The 19,266-nt window shown below is 34.7% G+C and overlaps 1 protein-coding gene across 6 annotated transcripts in view; it reads left to right on the forward strand.

Annotated features, from left to right (window-relative positions):
* The window catches only part of LOC101890869 (zwei Ig domain protein zig-8), a 358,699-nt gene that overhangs the window by 114,339 nt on the left and 225,094 nt on the right, over window positions 1–19,266 (forward strand). For 2 of the 6 annotated variants that reach the window (XM_059126649.1, XM_059126651.1), the window contains exon 1: window positions 8,038–8,198. The exons of the other annotated variants lie outside the window; for them this stretch is intronic. The gene's annotated coding sequence lies outside the window, so the exon portion shown is untranslated. Of the gene's footprint in view, window positions 1–8,037; window positions 8,199–19,266 lie in introns of those variants that run through there. 6 annotated transcript variants of the gene reach the window in all.

A 19,266-nucleotide genomic window follows, 5' to 3' on the forward strand; every position in this document is an offset into this window, starting at 1 on the left:
TAGGATTGTTAATGGGATACGTCGGTTCACGTTTTCGTATAGCCCCCATATAGCTGTACCTCCCGATATCAGGTTTTTGTTCATTTTATCCACATGTTTTTACGAAATATGTTTGGTTGTGGCATTTACAGATTGTAATGTGTTTTCCTCCTTAGGTATATCATTGCCTTCCACGTACTACAATAGTAGTACCTGCAGACATTCGGTATTTTTACAATTTAGGCCACATTTTCATTCGGATTTGTTTTAATTTCGACATAATGGACAACGTATGTCAAAACATTGTTCATATTGGTCGAAGATTTCCATATGAAGGCTACCATGGATATTCGGTATTTTAATGATCCTAGTCACATTTTCTATAACAGTCCTTGTTCCCTCATTTTTCAACAGTATTCTGCAATTGATCTCACTGGCATTTGCAGATTAAATTGGAATCCAGATACTTTTAATTAAACATGTTTTTTTTTTCTTTACCTAACGGTGTAGGGTATTGAAGGCTCGGCCCGACCGAATTTAACGTTTTTTACTTTTTATTTCATAGTTTAAATGTTAAGAATTACAAACGGAAGTCTTGAATCGTAATTGATATGCTTTTGCTTACATTTGGAAAATGTAACAACAAAACTAAAACTAACAAAACTAATAGTTTGATTTGGATTAACTTGTGGCTAAAACAAAAACTAATTATTTAAAAAATGGTAATGTCACAAATGAAATAACTTGTGTACGTTCGTACATATTTAAATATATTTTGCTACGAAATACTATACTAAAATCAATTTGTTCTTAAACAAATTAAACGAGATCATCCTTAACATATATTATATTGGAGGCATGGTTATATAGACACCATACCAAAGGGTGGAAGACACAACCCATCCTTTTTCCTCATTTGTTTTTTTAATGCTTATGGAAATAACGCCTGTACACAGACAGACTAGCGTAAGTGGCTAAATCAACCTCCAATTTCACGCAGATCATAGATAGGGTATTTAATATAATACCTCCTCCATCTATCATACATATCTACCAATTCCTTGGAAATTTTCACGGGACTTAGTTACAGGGATTTCGGTGCTGTATGGTCGTTTCGTTGTCATGTACTTGTAACGGATTTATTTCGAAGAGAATTTGTTGCTTTTGAATTTATTCACTGAAATAAATTGTGTCCCACCTTTAAAAGGGTATTTGATAATCATTAATATATTTGAACGCCAACCATTTTTATTCGACCTCTTAATTCTCATTAATTCCATTGACAACTAATTAATGGAAATATACACCCACTTAGATAAACAACAGCAACAACAAGAAGACGAAGATGGGTTTCAATGGACTTTAAGTACTTCAAAGTTTAAAGAAGATGGTCTTATTACTCAACTTGAACCGCAACATTGTTGTGGCGGTGTAGAATAACAATGGCCACCTTGAAATCCCATTTAATGTGGTAACAAATACCATCAAATGATTTATTACCGAAATGCTGAAGGAGTAGAGGGTGATTCATCAAAATTGAGTAAACCAGTGTAGGCTACTGCCACCGAAGGGTTAAAGAGTTAATACGATGCTTATGCGAAACGGAAAGAGAGCATTTATTTTGTGTGTCTCTGCTCCGCAATTCAGTCACAATCAAGAGCTCACACACACACACACAGAAAGAAATTCCTGTACAATAACTTTTTGGGTATTAAATTTAAAACCATTAAAAATACATAAATCTTTTAATCAGAGTTCATTTAATTAAGGGGAACACTTTTGGACTCCCGCTTCGCCCATTAAATGAGGCATACTTTATTGGCATTGTCATGTCAGGAATTCATGAGGGCTTATTAAACTTTGTCTGTACATGGCTTAAATCAAATTTAACGCATTCAAGTTTAATTAAAAGCCATAAAAGTTCAGATTATAAACAGCAACAAAGACACAGCCACACTCAAGTGCACACATGTGTTTCTTTCGGGATTTCTTGTCGGGTCGTAAAATATTACAACTTAATGTCAAATAATCAAAACAATTTGTTTTCAACTAATTATTGTAAAACAAATAACAAAAATAACAACAAGAACTAAAGTAACCAATAGTCATAACATTTTTCCTATTCTCTAGGGGTTGGGGGTCGGCAGAAGGTATCCTGTCACACACAACCTAAGAGTGTCTTTGAGAAAATTACCACAAGTCGGTGTAAATGGAATGCCATGCCGTTTGCAACGATGGAGTGCTGGCAAAAGTACAAAACAACAATTTTTATGAGCAATTTTTGTAAAATAACCACTACAATAACATAAAATGTACAACCGCACGTGTGCGTGCGTTTGAGTGTTGGCGGAGTAAGGAGGTGTGAGTGTGTGTATGTACGTTTGAAAATTCATATGTAGTACAAGTGTTGGGGTTACCATAGAATACGTGCGATAAGAATTTATTATAACGATGTTGTAAAATGTAATGAGCTTTTACACTTTAGTTTATGAGAATGTTCAACAAAAATGCTGCGATCCTTACATCCTTACATCCTGCATACAAACATACACATACACACACACAAGTGAAGATAACTTTCTTTCGTAAAGGTTTTTGTTTGTGTCGCCCCACTCTATTAACACCTATGTGTGTGTGTGCATTTAAGGCGGTTGGTATGTACACATGACCAGCAAAGGTTTCGTTTCTATCGTATCCACAGGCATGCAATTGAAAGTGCAAGTGACAAAAGTGACATTATAATCACTTCATAAAATCCAAGTATTTCGCATTCTCTATCGTTCTAAGATTTCTGTGCAGAGCATTAATAAACAATCCCATGATGATTCTATCTGATATGAAGATAACACATTTCTATAAGTAGCATAGCATAGTGTGTAATATTACACATTGTCTATACAAGACTATCTTAAAAAGGAATTAAAGATTTTATGTTATTCAAGTTGAAAGCTAAATTTACATTCCCATAACATATAGAGCATTCCCGTTTAACATTTTCGATACTTTTCAACGAAAGTTTTTCTAATATGTTTCGGATATGTCAATGCCGTCAAAAAATAAATAAAATAGGTCTTCTCTCGTGTTTTTGCCAAGCACTCATTTTAATTTATAGATTTCAGGTATTCTTAAAAAAGTATTGGTTGTAATTTGGGCTCTGCATGACTTTGGTGAATGCAATATACAACCCATAAACATTTTTGCATGAAGATCCGTAAACCTTAAACATTTTTGTCTGATGATCCACTTTAAATTTCCCACGCTCCAGACAGACTGTTGTACAGATTTTTTAATTTGTAGCGAATTCGGAAATATGACAAATTTGTCGAAAATAAAAAATAGTTTTTTTATAAAACGAAATCGATGATATTTTATGGCAAGTTAACACATTTCTTTCGTTCAGAGACTTACAATAAAATAAAAAAATTTATATGGAATATTTCTCCTTTGACACTTTCCCCAAATGATTAAGAATTATCCGCTTCAGACTGCTGTCATTTCTAAGCCACTCGTCCGATAGCTGTTAAAATTAATCCAGTGACAGCTCATTATTTTGTTTACAAAATAATGCAAAAGCATTTTGTTGAGAAAAAAGTAAAGAAGCGACTTTATCGAAACTCGCGCCGAAGTGGCTTAAAAATGGCTCGTGAGCTGAACATATCGCAATATACCATTCGAAAAATATTGAAAAATGAGCTCTGGATAAAGCCATTGAAAAATCCAAAAAGTGCAAGAACTTAGAAAATAGACTCAAAAGAACCAAAGGGTTGCTTCCCTTGGCCGAAAGTGGTGAACTGCCGAATTTGGTTTACTCCGGTGAGAAAACATTTGTTGTCCAGAAGTTTGTAAACAAACAAAATGATCATGTTTACTTGCCAAAGAGGTCACCTGAAAACGTACACCTTCGGTTGGCCACAAGAACTCAAGCGCCGGCCATGGTGATGGTGTGGGCCGCCATAACAACCGATGGACGCTCTCCGCTCGTATTAATCGACCGTGGCATCAGAATAAATGCGGATATTATAGCGAAAATACTCTAAAGGGTGTATTAAAGCCTTGGGCACGCAAACATTTTGGCCGCAGACCTTAGACAGGACTCAACACCATCGCACTTATCACGCGCCACCTGAGAATGGTTACAAAACTAGGTTCCTCGCTTCATTTCCAGCGCACAATGGCCAAAATCTCCAGATACCAATCTGTTGGACTATTGTGTCTGGAGTATTTTGGAAAGCAAGGTCGGCACTAAAAAATACCAAAGTGTCGATCACCTCAAGCAAGCGCTTCGCCGGGAATGGGCCAAAATGCCACCGAGCAACTTTCGGGCAATGTGTGACGGTTTCATTGGACGTTTGAAGGCCAGAATTCGTGCCGAAGGTGACCAATTCGAACAAATTTAAACTTATTCAAAAATTTGATGCTATTTCCGACATTTTTTGCTTTCATTGAATTAAATTTTTAAAAACATGTAAAAATTATGGTGTTTGACTTTGTTGCTGTTTTTTATCTAACGTTGTATAGTTCACTCTAAGACTTATAGTGAACTTTCGTGTGGAATATTTTTCTTTTGACATTTTCTGTCTTAGAAGAAGTTTCACGTTACTTTCGTGATTCAACTGGAAACAAGACGGAAGAAAAGTGCATGATAAAAAAGAAATTATTTTCTTGAAATATAATTTAAATAAAGCTACTTTTCGTTGGTTACCTATAGTGAAATTGAATGAAGAAAACTTCCGTAGATAATGTCAAATTTATGCTTTGTTCAAAATTATGCTTTGTAGGAGAATTTTCATAGACCATATAAAGTACAACTTAAATATTTATAAATTCCTGGCGTGTGAAAAGGGTTTGGATGTATTATATTGTAAAATCAAATGTTGTTGAAAATTTTGACTAGCTACCATCCCATTTAAAGAAAGATTGAAATCATATTTTGAAAAAAGTAGTAACTCGGTTGGGGGTTAACATTTTGACCAGAATAGTCCTCATACCCAAGACACAATATACTTAAAATACACAGATTCAAATTAATCAGAAATTCCCAAAAAAAAAAATTATGAGAAAAAGGGTGAATTTGTCCCGTTTATTCAGACTACTTTACGATAATAATTGGAAAACGCCAATATTCGTGCCATTTATTGGTAGCTTTGCCTTCATAAATAAATAATAGTCTATGATTAAGAATGCTGTAACTCTTTCTTTCAGATAACTGTTTTGGATCTAGGATTTGGAAACTAGTTTCTGTTGGAAATTCAGCAATCCTCCTTTATATGTGTTCCATTCGATTATGCCATCATTTTGATTTCTTAGCTGGTAACAAGTTAAAAAGCACTAAGTTCGGCCGGGCCGAACTTTTAATACCCTCCACCATTTGCAACGAATTTGGAAATTTTTAAAAAATAAAATCCTTAAAAAATTCTGTTAAAATTTTAAAAATACCGAATATAGCCGTCATATTGGGGTCTATACGACGTGGACATACATAGGCATTGTTTGTCATAAGCCATTACCATATTCAAATTGGAAACTTGAAATAAACGGTAAATAATGTAGCTAAAATCATCAAAATATCGTATATAAGGAGGTGCCGTAAAATTGGAGCTGTGCAAAGACCTGGACCAGCATAGACAGTTTTCTGTCACAGGCTGTAGCATCCATTACGAACTTCAAATACCACATTTCAAACAATTTCGGTGGGTATTGTACCTAAAATCGTCAAAATACCGAATATGGGGAGGTACTGATATATGGGGCCTATACGAAGACCTGGACCCGCACAGACAATTTTCTGTCACAGACTGTAGTATTCATTACGAACTTCAAATACCAATTTCGGTGAATAATGTCGCTAAAATCATCAAAATACCGAATACAGGGAGGTACCGTTATAGGGGGGCTATACGAAGACGTAGACCTGCACAGACAATTTTCTGTCTTAGGGTGTAGTATCCATTTTGAGCTTCAAGTACCAAATTTGAAACAATTCCCGTGAATAATGTCGTTAAAATCACCAAAATACCGAATATCAGGAGGTACCGTTATATGGGGGCTATACGAAGAAATGGACTTGCACAGACAATTTTCTATCTTAGACTGTAGTATTCATTACGAACTTCAAATACCAATTTTCAAACAATTCCGGTGAATAATGTCGCTAAAATCATGAAAATACCGAATATAGGGAGGTACTGATATATGGGGCCTATACGAAGACCTGGACCCGCACAGAAAATTTTCTGTCACAGACTGTAGTTCCTATAACGAACTTCAAATACCAAATTTGAAACAATTCCCGTGAATAATGTCGTTAAAATCATCAAAATACCAAATATAGGGAGGTACCGTTATATGGGGGCTATATGAAAACGTGGACCTACATGGCCCATTTACGAACTTAACCTGCCTACTGGAAAAATAAACATGTGTGCAAAATTTTAGCCATCTATCTCAATTCATTCGAAAGATAGCGTGATTACAACAGACAGACAGACGGACAGACAGACAGACAGGCGGACATCGCTAAATCGACTTAGAATTTTACGCTGATCAAGAATATATATACTTTGTTGGGTCTGACATGAGTATTTCGAGGAGTTACAAACGGAATGACAAAGTTAATATACCCTCCATAGTATGGTGGAGGGTATTAAAAAAATAAAACCGCACTATTTAAAATATCTACATAATGTTGGCACCTTGCTTTTTGTCACTTATTTCTTTACATCAACAGGTGCGAAAAATGTTCACCTTGGTTTGATATGGTCCCAAAAATTTGCTTAAAAAGGTTGGGATCATTAAATCTCTGCTATACAAAATTGTAATTGTAAATTTACAGATGCTGCGGACCATTTGCGGTTTAAATGCTCTCTTGCAATTGAAGCATATCAAATGCCACTAATGACTGTATGCAAAATTATTGGAGAGGACCTTTTCAAGGATAAATGCGCACACACACGATCACACTGTTCGAGCAAAAATGCTAATTTACTTCACCAAAGTGGAATATCCTTCATGTGCACCTGTACTTGGAATCCTCATTGGAAATTTAAATATTTTGTTTATTCTCTAAACTTATACGGCACCTTCCCACAGATGCTTAGGCCACGAACAATGTCAGTGACAGACTGGCATCCACTTCAACTAAACAAGTGCCATTCTTTCAACCTCCACACACACACACATATACATACCTACCTACATACGTATTAAAACAAATCTTTGTGATTGTGAAAGCAAATATTTTTTATTGCTTTTAACGTTTGTTTATTTATTTTTATTGGCATTAAAACGCTATGTTTAATTTATGAGCAGCTCAAGGAGAACAGCCAACCAGCAGCATAAGGATGTAGAATGACAAACTATGCATATGGGTGGCAGATAAATTGTGCAGACTTATATGTGTCTGAATTTGTGTGGTTGTGAGCGAAAAGGTGATGATGAACAATGTAAACACACACTGTTGTATGTAGATGACGATGGCGATGCTGATGTTGATGACGGCAGCGAATAAATGCCATGTCGATGGTGACGCTGGATGCTTTGCTCTTCGATGACTTCGTTGGCAATAATAATGGCATTAAATTCTCTCACAAATGGCCATGCAACATGTTCCTTGGTCGATCGACATGTGTGTGTGTGTGTGTGTGCATCACATTCTACCGAAATAAGGTATTAAAATCCTGTTCCGACTAATGCAAAAATACATCGATGAGAATGAATTTGTACTCGAAACCACTCAGAAGATCCGGCACATAACACAACAATGGCAAATGTTTTGCTAAAACTTTTATGGGGTTTCCTGTTTTTCAAATGCTAAAACAAAGAGTGCCTTATCCAGGCTGTGAGAGGATATGTGAGAGTGTATGCGCCGCTACTCTTGCAAAAACACAAGCAATCTATTCGGTTCTAATTCTACGTAAGCGGAAGGTAGGCAAGTCCTATTGACGTAGATGCTCTGAATATAACCAGAGAAATGTTTGTTGAATGCAAGGTTTCAAGGAAAATAATGTCATTTTTTTCAGTGTAACTTGAAGTTGGTTGATGTGTGTCATAAATATTTTTTCGGAAAAATTCAAAAATTGTTTTAATATTTTGTTAACATATAAATTGAGTTTCAAGCGAAAAAGGTGAACTATTAAATTGACATAACGTTAAATTAATTGGAAATCGCGGTGTTTGTATCAATTAACATAAGCACGTATGTGTATATATATGTCAGTAAGGTGAATACAATTTTTAATTTTGCAATATAAATATTTCTTTACCGTCCCTAATATTTAGCTTGAAATTCATGAAAGCCTTGACAAATCATGATATCTCTTTTAAAAAGCGAATATTATAACTGATTTGGTTGAAAGTTTGCAAATCATAATTTTTGTATCACACATGTGTCCGACATGAATGTAGATACAATCGGCTCCTAACTTCTGGCATCTCTCCAATAAAGGGTCAATATTTAAAATAATCATAATTTTGACAAGGACTTCATTCATTTGCTTTAAATTCCGTCTCCATTTTGCTGCCAATGTTGAATCCAGTGTTAAGGGGGAGTATATCGGTTCACTCCTTTTGATACCTATTCCACCATAGTTTACATTAATATGTACAATCATATTATTTGTAAGAGGTAAGAAAGAAGACAATTTCGGCCCACTCCTGAAACTCCATCCACGACATGATTATTAAATTATCATAACTCTAGAATAAAGTGCAACGAGTCGCCGATTTTAGTCAAACTACGCGAATAATAAATAGATCCAATGTTGACATTTTCCTCCAAATAACATCGATCTTTGGCAGCACCTGGGAATTAACACGACATATATCTGATATACATTTCCAAAGGGTGGACAGACAAAGTTCTAAAATTGAACAATATTTCAAATTAATGTAACAGTTGACAGTAACATTTGGATTTGCAGGGCTTAAAAGGGATTAAGTGTACGTAGGAATATGACCATAATTTAGACCATCTTCAAATACAACAAGTTAAAAAGTATCAGTCGGTTCTGCCGATAGACGTATACCCTAAGCCAATGTTCGATTATATAAATACATTTTGACTTTTGTTATGATTATTCAAACTCTTGACCCTCTATGGATTGGGTTCCGAACGAATGGGCCAATACTGTCCATTTTATATCGGACCTAAATAAACGTGTCAGGTTTGGCCAATATTGTTTACTTCATCATAAAATCCATATTCATCCCAAGGTTCTGGTTGAGAGAAATATTTAGATATAGCAAATTGTAAAGAATCGCTGTTTCGCAAGTTATGACAGATAAAAAAGTATTCAAAATTATGACCTATGGTGGGTGAGGTACCAGAAGGAGTTCGCAGGCATATATCATCTTCACAGCAGATCTTGTGTTAGCAAAAATGTTTGTATGTGCGAAATTTGAAGAGAGTTGAATGCTTATTTGGCTTACTTTGAGCGTTTGGTTTCTTAAAATCTTGGGGGAGGTATTAGAAGAAATGGTCCGATCTCTGCCATCTTCATAACAATTCTTGTGTTGATGTAAAAATTGAGATGTGCCAAGTCTGAATGGAATCGGAAGTTAATTTCGCGATTTATGAGTTCCATAGATATTCAAAATTTTGACGTTTCGTGGGGAAGGTACCAGAAGGAGAGGACCGATAAATCTCATCTTTACAACTGATCTTTTGTTAGTAGAAATAATGGAATGTGTGAAATATAAAGAGATCCTGATGCTCATTTCGGATTTTATAAAAGTTTTGGTTATTCAAAACATTGACCCTTTGTGGGGGAGGTGTCAGAAGGAGTGAATCGATAAATTCCATCTTAACACCAAACCATGGGTTAATAATATTATAGGGATGCGTGAAATTTGAAGAGAATCGGACTCTTACATCATACTACATGTACATTGTATTTATTTTATAAGAGTTGTAATTATTCAAAATTTTGAACCTTTGTGGGGGAGGCACCTTTGGATTTGCAAAGTTAGAGCAAAATCGGATATTGTTTTGAAAATTTCGAATTTTGTTGGGGAGGGACCAGAAAGAGTGGACCGATATTGCTCATCTCCGAACTCGATCTAAGTTTGAAAAAAATATTACGATGTACCAAGTTTGAACTAAATCGGACACTCCCTTCGAGAGTTATCGTGCGCACAAGCCAGCTAGACAGACGGACGGACGTCGCTAAATCGATTCCAAATGTCCTGAAACGGATTTGGTTCAAAGAGACCTAGGGTCTGAACCCGTTACTTCGACTAGGCACGTTTTGACTGTATCAAATGATATTAGTCTCTCTAGCCAATGGCTGAGGGTATAATTTAAATGATCTTCAGAATATGAATCCATTCGAGCATTGACTCTGACAGACCGAAGCTATTCTTTTCTAGAAATGTTTCAGATAAATAAATTTCAACATTTTGAAAACAATATTAAGACATTTTAATGTGGTTTCGAAAAGTGGAACATAGAAGTGAAATCTGAACAAAACTACTTGACATTGACAAGACAACTAGAGGTTCAATAACAAGAGATTTAAAACTTTAATATAGTAGGAAATGTATAACAACTTTAATATAGTAGGAAATGTATAAATTTGTCATTTATCCAGAGGTCTTCTTGCTCGTTAGTTCGAAATCCCTTCTGAAGCAATAAAATGAGAGATTTATCAATATTTAAATGATTATCCAAATTGATATTTATGCAGATTTATCATTTTTCGATCAAGAAATATATGTAGAGGTTTCATCCAAATCAGAATCCAGTTTAATAAAAATACTATGTTTTTTAAGTTGACAGTAATACTCGATAGAGGTTCCTAACCAACCAATAACCCAACAAAAAGTAAATTTTCAATCGCATGACTAACATATAATTTTAAGAAGCGAATGTCACACAATATATTTAGTTATTCTATGGCTGCCACTAAGAAAATAATCTATTAGTAGACTTGTTAGTGACCTTGTTATATGACCATATTAAAACTTATCCTGGGAATGATGTTTTATATTTTCCTTATATTTTCCATATTTTTCTCTCAAGTTTAATGCAATTTTTAAAATGTATTCTTTACCAACACTTACATACGAAGACTTCCTTCTATAATAAACGCATAGGGGTTCATTTTCCGCTGCGCAACACCTACCTTAAAGTCAGCTCTCCTAACCCACTATTGCAGAGGTGTGCGTGTTACACACTTGGTGCTACCCAATCATTTGTGCTCGTTAATTTGAAGTGAAAATTATGGTCACATTTGAAATTAATTAATTATAATTTGGGGTCTCTGCAACAACACAGGCAACAAATCATTGTGTATCCATGAATTATGTATTTGCATTTATATCCTGCAGTCATTAGGGGCATTAAATATGCTAATGCACCTATTTGTGTAAAAATATTGTTGTGTATATACACATTTGTATGTGTGCATGAGTGTACGTACGGCAACGAAGAACAACACCGGATGTGTTCATTGTTCGAGGGAATTTTATTACAAGACATAATGTACAATGATAGGACTCACAAGATAAATAAAATAATAAACTTAAATGTCTATAAACTAAGTGTGTGCCCTGAGTGACACCGGTTACAGAAGTGTCAGTCATGATTATGTCGCCCATTACAACATAAAATTAATTGTATGTAAATAGCTTTTTTATGGATGATGAATAGATAATACCTCTCACTTATCGAAAAATTGTTTTCCTTAATGATATTTTCAGCGTAATTATTTAGCGTTTCGAACTTTAATTGTATTCGATATTGGAGGGGAACTAATGGGGGTTGTTTCAGAGTTGGAGGCTATTTACATTGGTATTCGTAATTACAGTATAATGTGAAATTATTCGTAAAGTTACTACCGAAGTAGTTTTTTTTAACTAAATTAAAATGCAGAATTTTTTTCAGAATTTTTGTTTTTTTTTTCATAGACACAAGTTCTTCGAGACATCCTGTTATGAATTTCATTTTATATTTTGCGACATCAGAAGAACGAATAACATCCGTTATTCCGCTGAAATGGAATATGAACTTTCAAAAAAAAAAAAAAAAAAAAAGCAAAAAAATAATATATTCGGCGAAATAAGCACTACTACCACCAGCGTACGTTCTCGCTTCAAGGTTGAATTTTAACGAATGTCGTGGGAAAACAAAATATAAAGAAAAACAAAAATAAGTCTTTTCCAACAGATGCAGATACAAATTGAAGACTGACATGAATGAAAAGTATTGAAAAAAATATATATATTTACATAAAAATGTATGGGGAATAATGCAAAGGGGAAACGGTGGCATAGTCAAATGGCGACAGGAAGTAACATCGTCGTGTAACAAGAATACTCCCCTCCATCTTGCAACAAGCGACGAAGTTAATAGACAAGAACGCCAACAGTAACATTGGCAATATTGAGTTCCTTGATGTGATGTTTGTTCGGGTGACACGTCAAAAATTACACATGTATTTTTAATAAATTTACATTCAATATCATTCGGTGCACTCGGTACACTGGTAAACTCTGTAGGATACATAATATTTTGTACGTGAAAGTGGTAGGGGAAAATCTAAAGCACCTTTATTTGCTTTGAACAAATATTGATCTTGAAGAATATTTCAATATTTATTGAGTTCGCAGATGCCCAAAAATATTTTAAATGTCTGTAGCTTCGTTTGTAAGTATTTTATGGACCGGGGTATTAAAGATATACTCATTATGAATCCCTCTAAATGATTTCTTTTCCATAGAGTTTTTAATTTCCTTGTAACGTACTATCTATTGGGAGCTAATTTTAATTATTTAATTTCCCTTTTTACCCGAAGTTACACTTTGAAAATATCTGTGCACTTACATTGAGTTGTTGAGAGAGAGTAGAGATGAACATATTCTCATTTTAATAAAATCTTTTATTTTTCAGAACGTAAATTTTGACAAATATATTCGTAATTACAAAGTTCTACAATATTCGATTGTAAAAACTAATAATCGGATGCATAGTACGAACGTATCCTTGCCAGAATCGATGGAAGCCATGGATACGCAAAGCGAAGAATAATTTATCATATTGACCGTGAACGGTCTACTTTTTGTTACGTCGCCCTACCCCCTGTGAGGATGCTTCCCGATTTTCGGACATTTGAATATTTTTAAAATATGTCGGCATTTTGGTTGTTTATGATATAGGTTCCTTTCTTATAAAAACTGACAATATACATCCATTCCTTATGTGGAACATTTCATTTAAAGAAAATCTACATGATGCAGGTTTAATAGCTGAACCCTCCAATTTATTTGGTATATTAAAATTAAACTTTCAGTGTATTAACAGGTTACCGGACTAACAAATTCAGACTGATAGCTAAGTTAATATACCTTCAAATCTATGGGATCGCAAATTAACAAAATTAATAGTTGCATTAGTTAAAAAAGGTGAGTCCAAATGTAGGATCCTTATCAAAATTGGTTTCACCCTCCAGTCTTGTTTTTAGAAAGTTTTACCTTTGAAATTCCCAATGATTTGGTGTTTTGATTTGAGTACGAGAACTTCGTTCTAAAAAAAAAAAAAATCAAATCGATCTACAGTTTTGTGTAGCCACCATGTAATGGTTACCACCAATTCTGGTTCTTTGAAGGATTTGATTCCGTTTTTCAATGAAATTTTCTATAGTTTGACGTTTCGGGTGAAAATTCGAAAAAAATCGATAATTGTTTATGTTTAGGTATAGCCTCCATATAACTTTTACGGATATTTAGATAGTCGGTTAAGAAAGAAATGTGGAGCGAGTGCATTTACTCATAGTGGAGGACACGGTCCAAAGGAATAAAGAACATAACTACCGAAAAGTTCCTTTATTGATTTTCTTGTTAATTATATGAAAATTGTAGTCGTGCTGGGCCTACCCTACAACAATCAAATTTTAGTCGATTTTTTTTATTATGCAAAAAATGTTACCTTTGGTTTTCAGCCTGTGACATTTGCCCCATATATTTACGCCCTCTGTCGTACTGATACGTATTCATAAGAGTTTAACTTATTGCTCCATTTTACCAGCTATATGAAGTCGATGGTCATCCAAAACGCTATGCTTTTGGCCTATCCTAAATTCTAGCCTCATGCGTTCCTTGTCAATTGCTCATTGATTTTGTCCTGTATAGTGACTAAAAAATCCGGAAAATGTTCAGATTTTGGTACAAGTCAATAGGCTGCTATTCTGACCCTAACCCAACTCTCTTAAGAAATGTAGTGAGGATCGGACGATAATTGCGACGTGTACATACAACTAACCATATATACTGTTGTAGGGTGTACAAAAGAATAGTACCAAATGTACAATTCAATATTGTAAGTAAAAAGAAAACCTCTTGCGATAAAAAAAATATAACAAAAAAATATATCACAAAATATTAAAAAAATATTCACATTTTTGTTAGCTGTTTTTTCTAGATTATATTCTTGTCTGAGGCTATGATTAGGTGAGAATTTTCGAAATTTGTTGAGCCGTCCTCGAGTTGTAAGCAGCCTTACTAACAATCTTCATACTTCATTCTGTATATGTCAATATCGATTGTACATATTTTGCTATATATCCGATATCGTTGGACATCAGCATTAAGGTTACGATTAGAAGTGGCCTTTTCGTGTATTTGTAATTAAAAATATTCGTGGATTAATGGAAATGTTCGTATTTTTTACATAATAGTTATGGTCCATTTTAGCCTTGCGGGTAGGCTTAGGTTTGACCAAATGCAAATACAAAATCAGGAAAATGTTCTGTTTTTTGTCCATTTTAGTCCTTAAATATTTTGAGATCATCTCAACAAAATAGATTTTTTTTCTGACCTTATCCCCACCTATGTGAAAAATTTTGTGAAGATCGGACAATAATTGCGAATACAATTTATTATTATTTATTTATTATTATTTATTTTTTTATTACAAAGCTACATCGACTAAGCTTGGTGAGATATGAAGGTCCATATTTAACTTCTTATGTCTTGTATAATTTTTTGTATAATTAAAGAATCAAATATACGAAACGACTTGTTACTTTAGTCTTACAGTCAGGTCTCGTTTTCTACATAGTGGAGACAAGAACGTTTAAGTCAGGGGACGATTTTCCAGACCTTATTAAATTTTTAGTGTGCTTTTATATAAATCTTTTGTCAATCAAAAGCATTCATCAAACATATTAAAAAATTAAAAATTTAAAAATCTATATTCATATAAAATGACACATTTCTCGTAGTGTATGTTGAAATAGTCAATAACGTTGTTAGGTACTGAAAAATAAAACATGGTTTATTCATTGTCTAAAAAATGGTTAAACAGGTAAACACAGCACACTTGGCCAAATAAAATATTAACTTGTAGTTCAATGTTGAAAGTTGAACATTTTTGCATTTCCCTGCATCGTCTGCGCCGTACTTGTTTCGTGTGTGTAACTTTTATTTCTGCCCTTGTTTGTCTTTCTTCTGGCATCGGGCTCGAACGAGCCGGCTTGCTTTTTTCCCTTTCTTGAGCGCATCTTTTGTGCGACAATATTGCAGTGTGTGAATGCATGTGACGTGTTCCGTTTCCAACTTAATTTATTTTCGTTTTTCTTTGAGTTTAATTTTGCAGAAAGAGAGAAAAACGAAATGAAATTCGCCAAACAAGCAGAAAAAACTTTGTTTTAATTTTTGTTTATTTTATCGCAACTTGTCAGCATTACTTCCTGTGGTGTCACTCCGCCATTATCGTCATTTTCGTCAGCACTATGAGAATGGATGAGAATTACTTGGTTGCTTTATTATAAACGACCCTCTTACACTTCATCATGCAGCCGAACCCCGGGCTATTAGATGCAATGATGGGGAACTGGCGTTGTTATGCCGAGTCAGATGCGTATGTATGTGTGTGTATATGTTTGTTTATGAGCTTTTGTTTTAGCTAGCGTTTTTATTTATTTTAGTTTAAAACAACAAGCATTCACTTATCCTTCAGAGCATTGCCTTCGTGTGTCCTTGTACGCCTTTGAACCTGGCGATGAATGGATGAGGTCCCCCATATCCATCCATGTTCGGTACAAAAGCTCTTAGGTGCAGTGTTTGTGCAATGAAAAGGGAAGGCAGGCAGCCTGTGCAGTTTGTGTGTTTACTTTCAACATTTTCTGTAAGGCCACCCACCTTTCACACTCACAGCCGAAAATCGTTTGGCCCTCAATGGGGATAGATACGGTAACCCACATATGTATGTGTGTGCGCTTATTTTTTTGAGAGCATACATTTGTGTGTTGGAGGTTCCTTTTCGTTTATCTTCATCTTTGTTTCTTTTGCAAGAGAAATATTATACACTATAACAGAAACCTATACAAGCACATCTCTATTTTCAGTGCTGTTTTCACTTAAGTACGCACACAAACATACACACGTGAATACACATGGAACGCACACACACACACACACTCACACACAACCACAACAATTCTCGCAAATTGATTTCCATTGGAGAGGAAAGCAGAAGAAGCGGAAGATTGGATCAGAGTGGATGTTTGTTTGCTCGTTCCTTTCCCAATTAAGATCAATGTAATTCGTTCTGTGTGTGTGTGTCTGTGTCCACTTTCCTCTATGACTATCTATGTTGATAATACTGCGCCTGGGAGTAGCCCATCCATGGCATTAGTTCAGTGTGCCTTTCGAACACATAATTCCAACATTGTTTGCTCTGTTCCAGTCTCCAGTTCGACTCCTTCTTCGTCGAGATCACTCTAAATTGATTCATGCTGCTGCGAGCTTTGTGAAAATTATGATTTTGCTCCATTGCAATGTCCCTTATCTTAGCTCTAATGTCATTTTGTCATTGCTTACAAACAAGGGTGGCTTAACTTTTTATGTGTTCCTCAACAATGGAAAACAAAGCTTTATTCGCTTAAGGAGATACGAGTGCGTATGAGTTGGTTACCCCATATCATTTTATGTTCCTTTGGGTCATTTTGCTTGGTTGGTTCTCGTTTGTAATGGTGTAATGGATTGTGCCGAATATATTGTTGTTGCAATGAACTAATGCCTTACAATGTAATATTTTACGTATGTACGTCTTATGTACACGTTAAATAAATAAAAATTTGTGTGGATAACACGGACTTCAATTGGAATTATCGCTGCAATTATTTGGACTCATATTAAGCTTCCTTTGACGATTTACGTGGCTAAGTAAACTGTATAACAATTTCAGCACTAGCCGATTGGAAATCCAAGTGGAGGGTTTTATGTTATTAGGCTCATCCAATATTTATCTACCTTCAATAACAATGATCCTAGGAATAATGAATACAAACTTTCACAGGTAGAATTTTACTCTGATCTGATCTCCAAAGACTATGTATTTGGCGGTGTAATAAACTGTTTGGAAAAAATATGCAGCCATCTGCCTGTCCTGAGCTCTTTATAACCTCAATCACGAGTTGTAAAAAATTTCAACATGGCATTCTAAACCTCAAGAATTCGAAATTAGGTCAGTCCCAGAACATTTATTTAAGGTGCTAGTTGCAGCTAGTTGTTTATAAATGAACATTTCCAAAGGCGTTTGGTATCAAAGGTTTTGAGGACATATAGCCTGTTCAGCAAACTTATTTTTCTTCCAATTGCGAGACAAATGGCATAGAAATAGAACCTAAGAGACTACAAAATCGGAAAAATCTCTTGTTGGTTCATTTCAAGCCCTAAAGGTTTATTTTCTGATCCTATCTCAACGCAAAATTTTGTGAGGCTTATGTCATTATTGTGACCTGTAGCGTGATTACAAATGAAAATGGACACATAGCTAAAGCGACCCAGCTTGACGAGATAGGAAGATACATACGTAAAATCGTGGGTCTAGAACCAATATTTCGAGGTTTGTGGCATCACCTAACCTTGGTGGATTACGTTGATGTTTCCGCCACCCCATTTACAATTATATTTAAAATGAGAAATTCAAAACAGGCGCCCGTACGTAATATGGGACGTATGACCGTTTGCTAAATTTACAAAAATTATTAAATGTAGTAAACTAGTGTTCGCGTTTGCCGGTGCCGGACATACCCAAAAGAGAAAGTCTTTGGACATACCAATTATTATGGGGGTTATGTCCGGTACTTTCTGGGGCTTATGACCTTTTTTTCTTGGACAATATCCCCATTCCATTATGGGGATCGGTCATAATCCCCAGAAAGTTGTGGACATAATCCCTATAATAATGGGTATGGCCAAAACGATTGGGTGTGTGAAAAAATTGAGATTTTCTCCTCTGGGTATGCCCTGCATCTAAATTTCATATTTTTTGACCGGCGCTTGAGATTTTCTCCTTTGAGTATGTCCCGCACCGGCTAACGTGAATCAAAGATGTCTAAAATTAATTATTTTTGTAGACCAAACGGTCATAATCCCCAATGGGAATTGTGTCCGTGTTGGAAGCGGTTATGACTAAATAAAAACCGGACATACTAACCAACATGGCACCTCCAAAACCAACGGACGCAATAATTAAAAAAATAAACAAATTTTCTTTTTGGAAACACAAACAAATTTTTGACAGTAGGCCAATAGGTGAAATGAGCTTTTACTCCCAGACGAAAGAAGTAAATGAACTGAAATAAAAACTTGAATATTGTTTTTTGTCTATTTTTTTTTTTTTTATTATTTTTCGTTATACTCGATTATAGCACATACACACTATCGGCATTATATGTATGAGTGTATGTATGGTCTATTCCCCAGAGCATCTGACAGAAATTGCTGTCATGCAATAACTTCGTGGTGAAAACATCATAAGATAATTGCTTGACGTTTTCTGCCAAGGAACTTTTTATTTTTATGTCATAATTTAATAAAAAACTTTAACTTTATTACAAAATACGTACGTGCACACATTCAACGTCCACACATACATGTGTTTGTATATTTTTGTTATATATTTACAATGTAGTATATTTTTCGGTTAGCTGCAATATAAACAATTTAAGAAAATATTATCAGATTTGTTATTGAACATAACAAAGACGTGGTAAAAAATAGAATGTTCTTTAATTGGCAAAGTATAAACTGCTTCAAGTTCGGCCGAATCGACTCTTTTATACCATCCACCATATGGAATCTTAAATTATGGTCAAAAACAATCAAATTAGGTCCATGTCTTTATATAATCCTTGATAATCTATCTTAACATTCAGGGTGAGATGAAAAAACTGCAACTAATTGCAGTTAAGATTATTGCAGTAACAGCTCATTATACTGTTTATAAGCGTAAAAAAGCATTTTGGTGAGAATTTTTCAGAAAAAAAAGTTAATCGTGATGGAACT

Source organism: Musca domestica, unplaced genomic scaffold (genome assembly GCF_030504385.1).
Source record: "Musca domestica strain aabys unplaced genomic scaffold, Musca_domestica.polishedcontigs.V.1.1 10, whole genome shotgun sequence".
NCBI lineage: Eukaryota > Metazoa > Arthropoda > Insecta > Diptera > Muscidae > Musca > Musca domestica.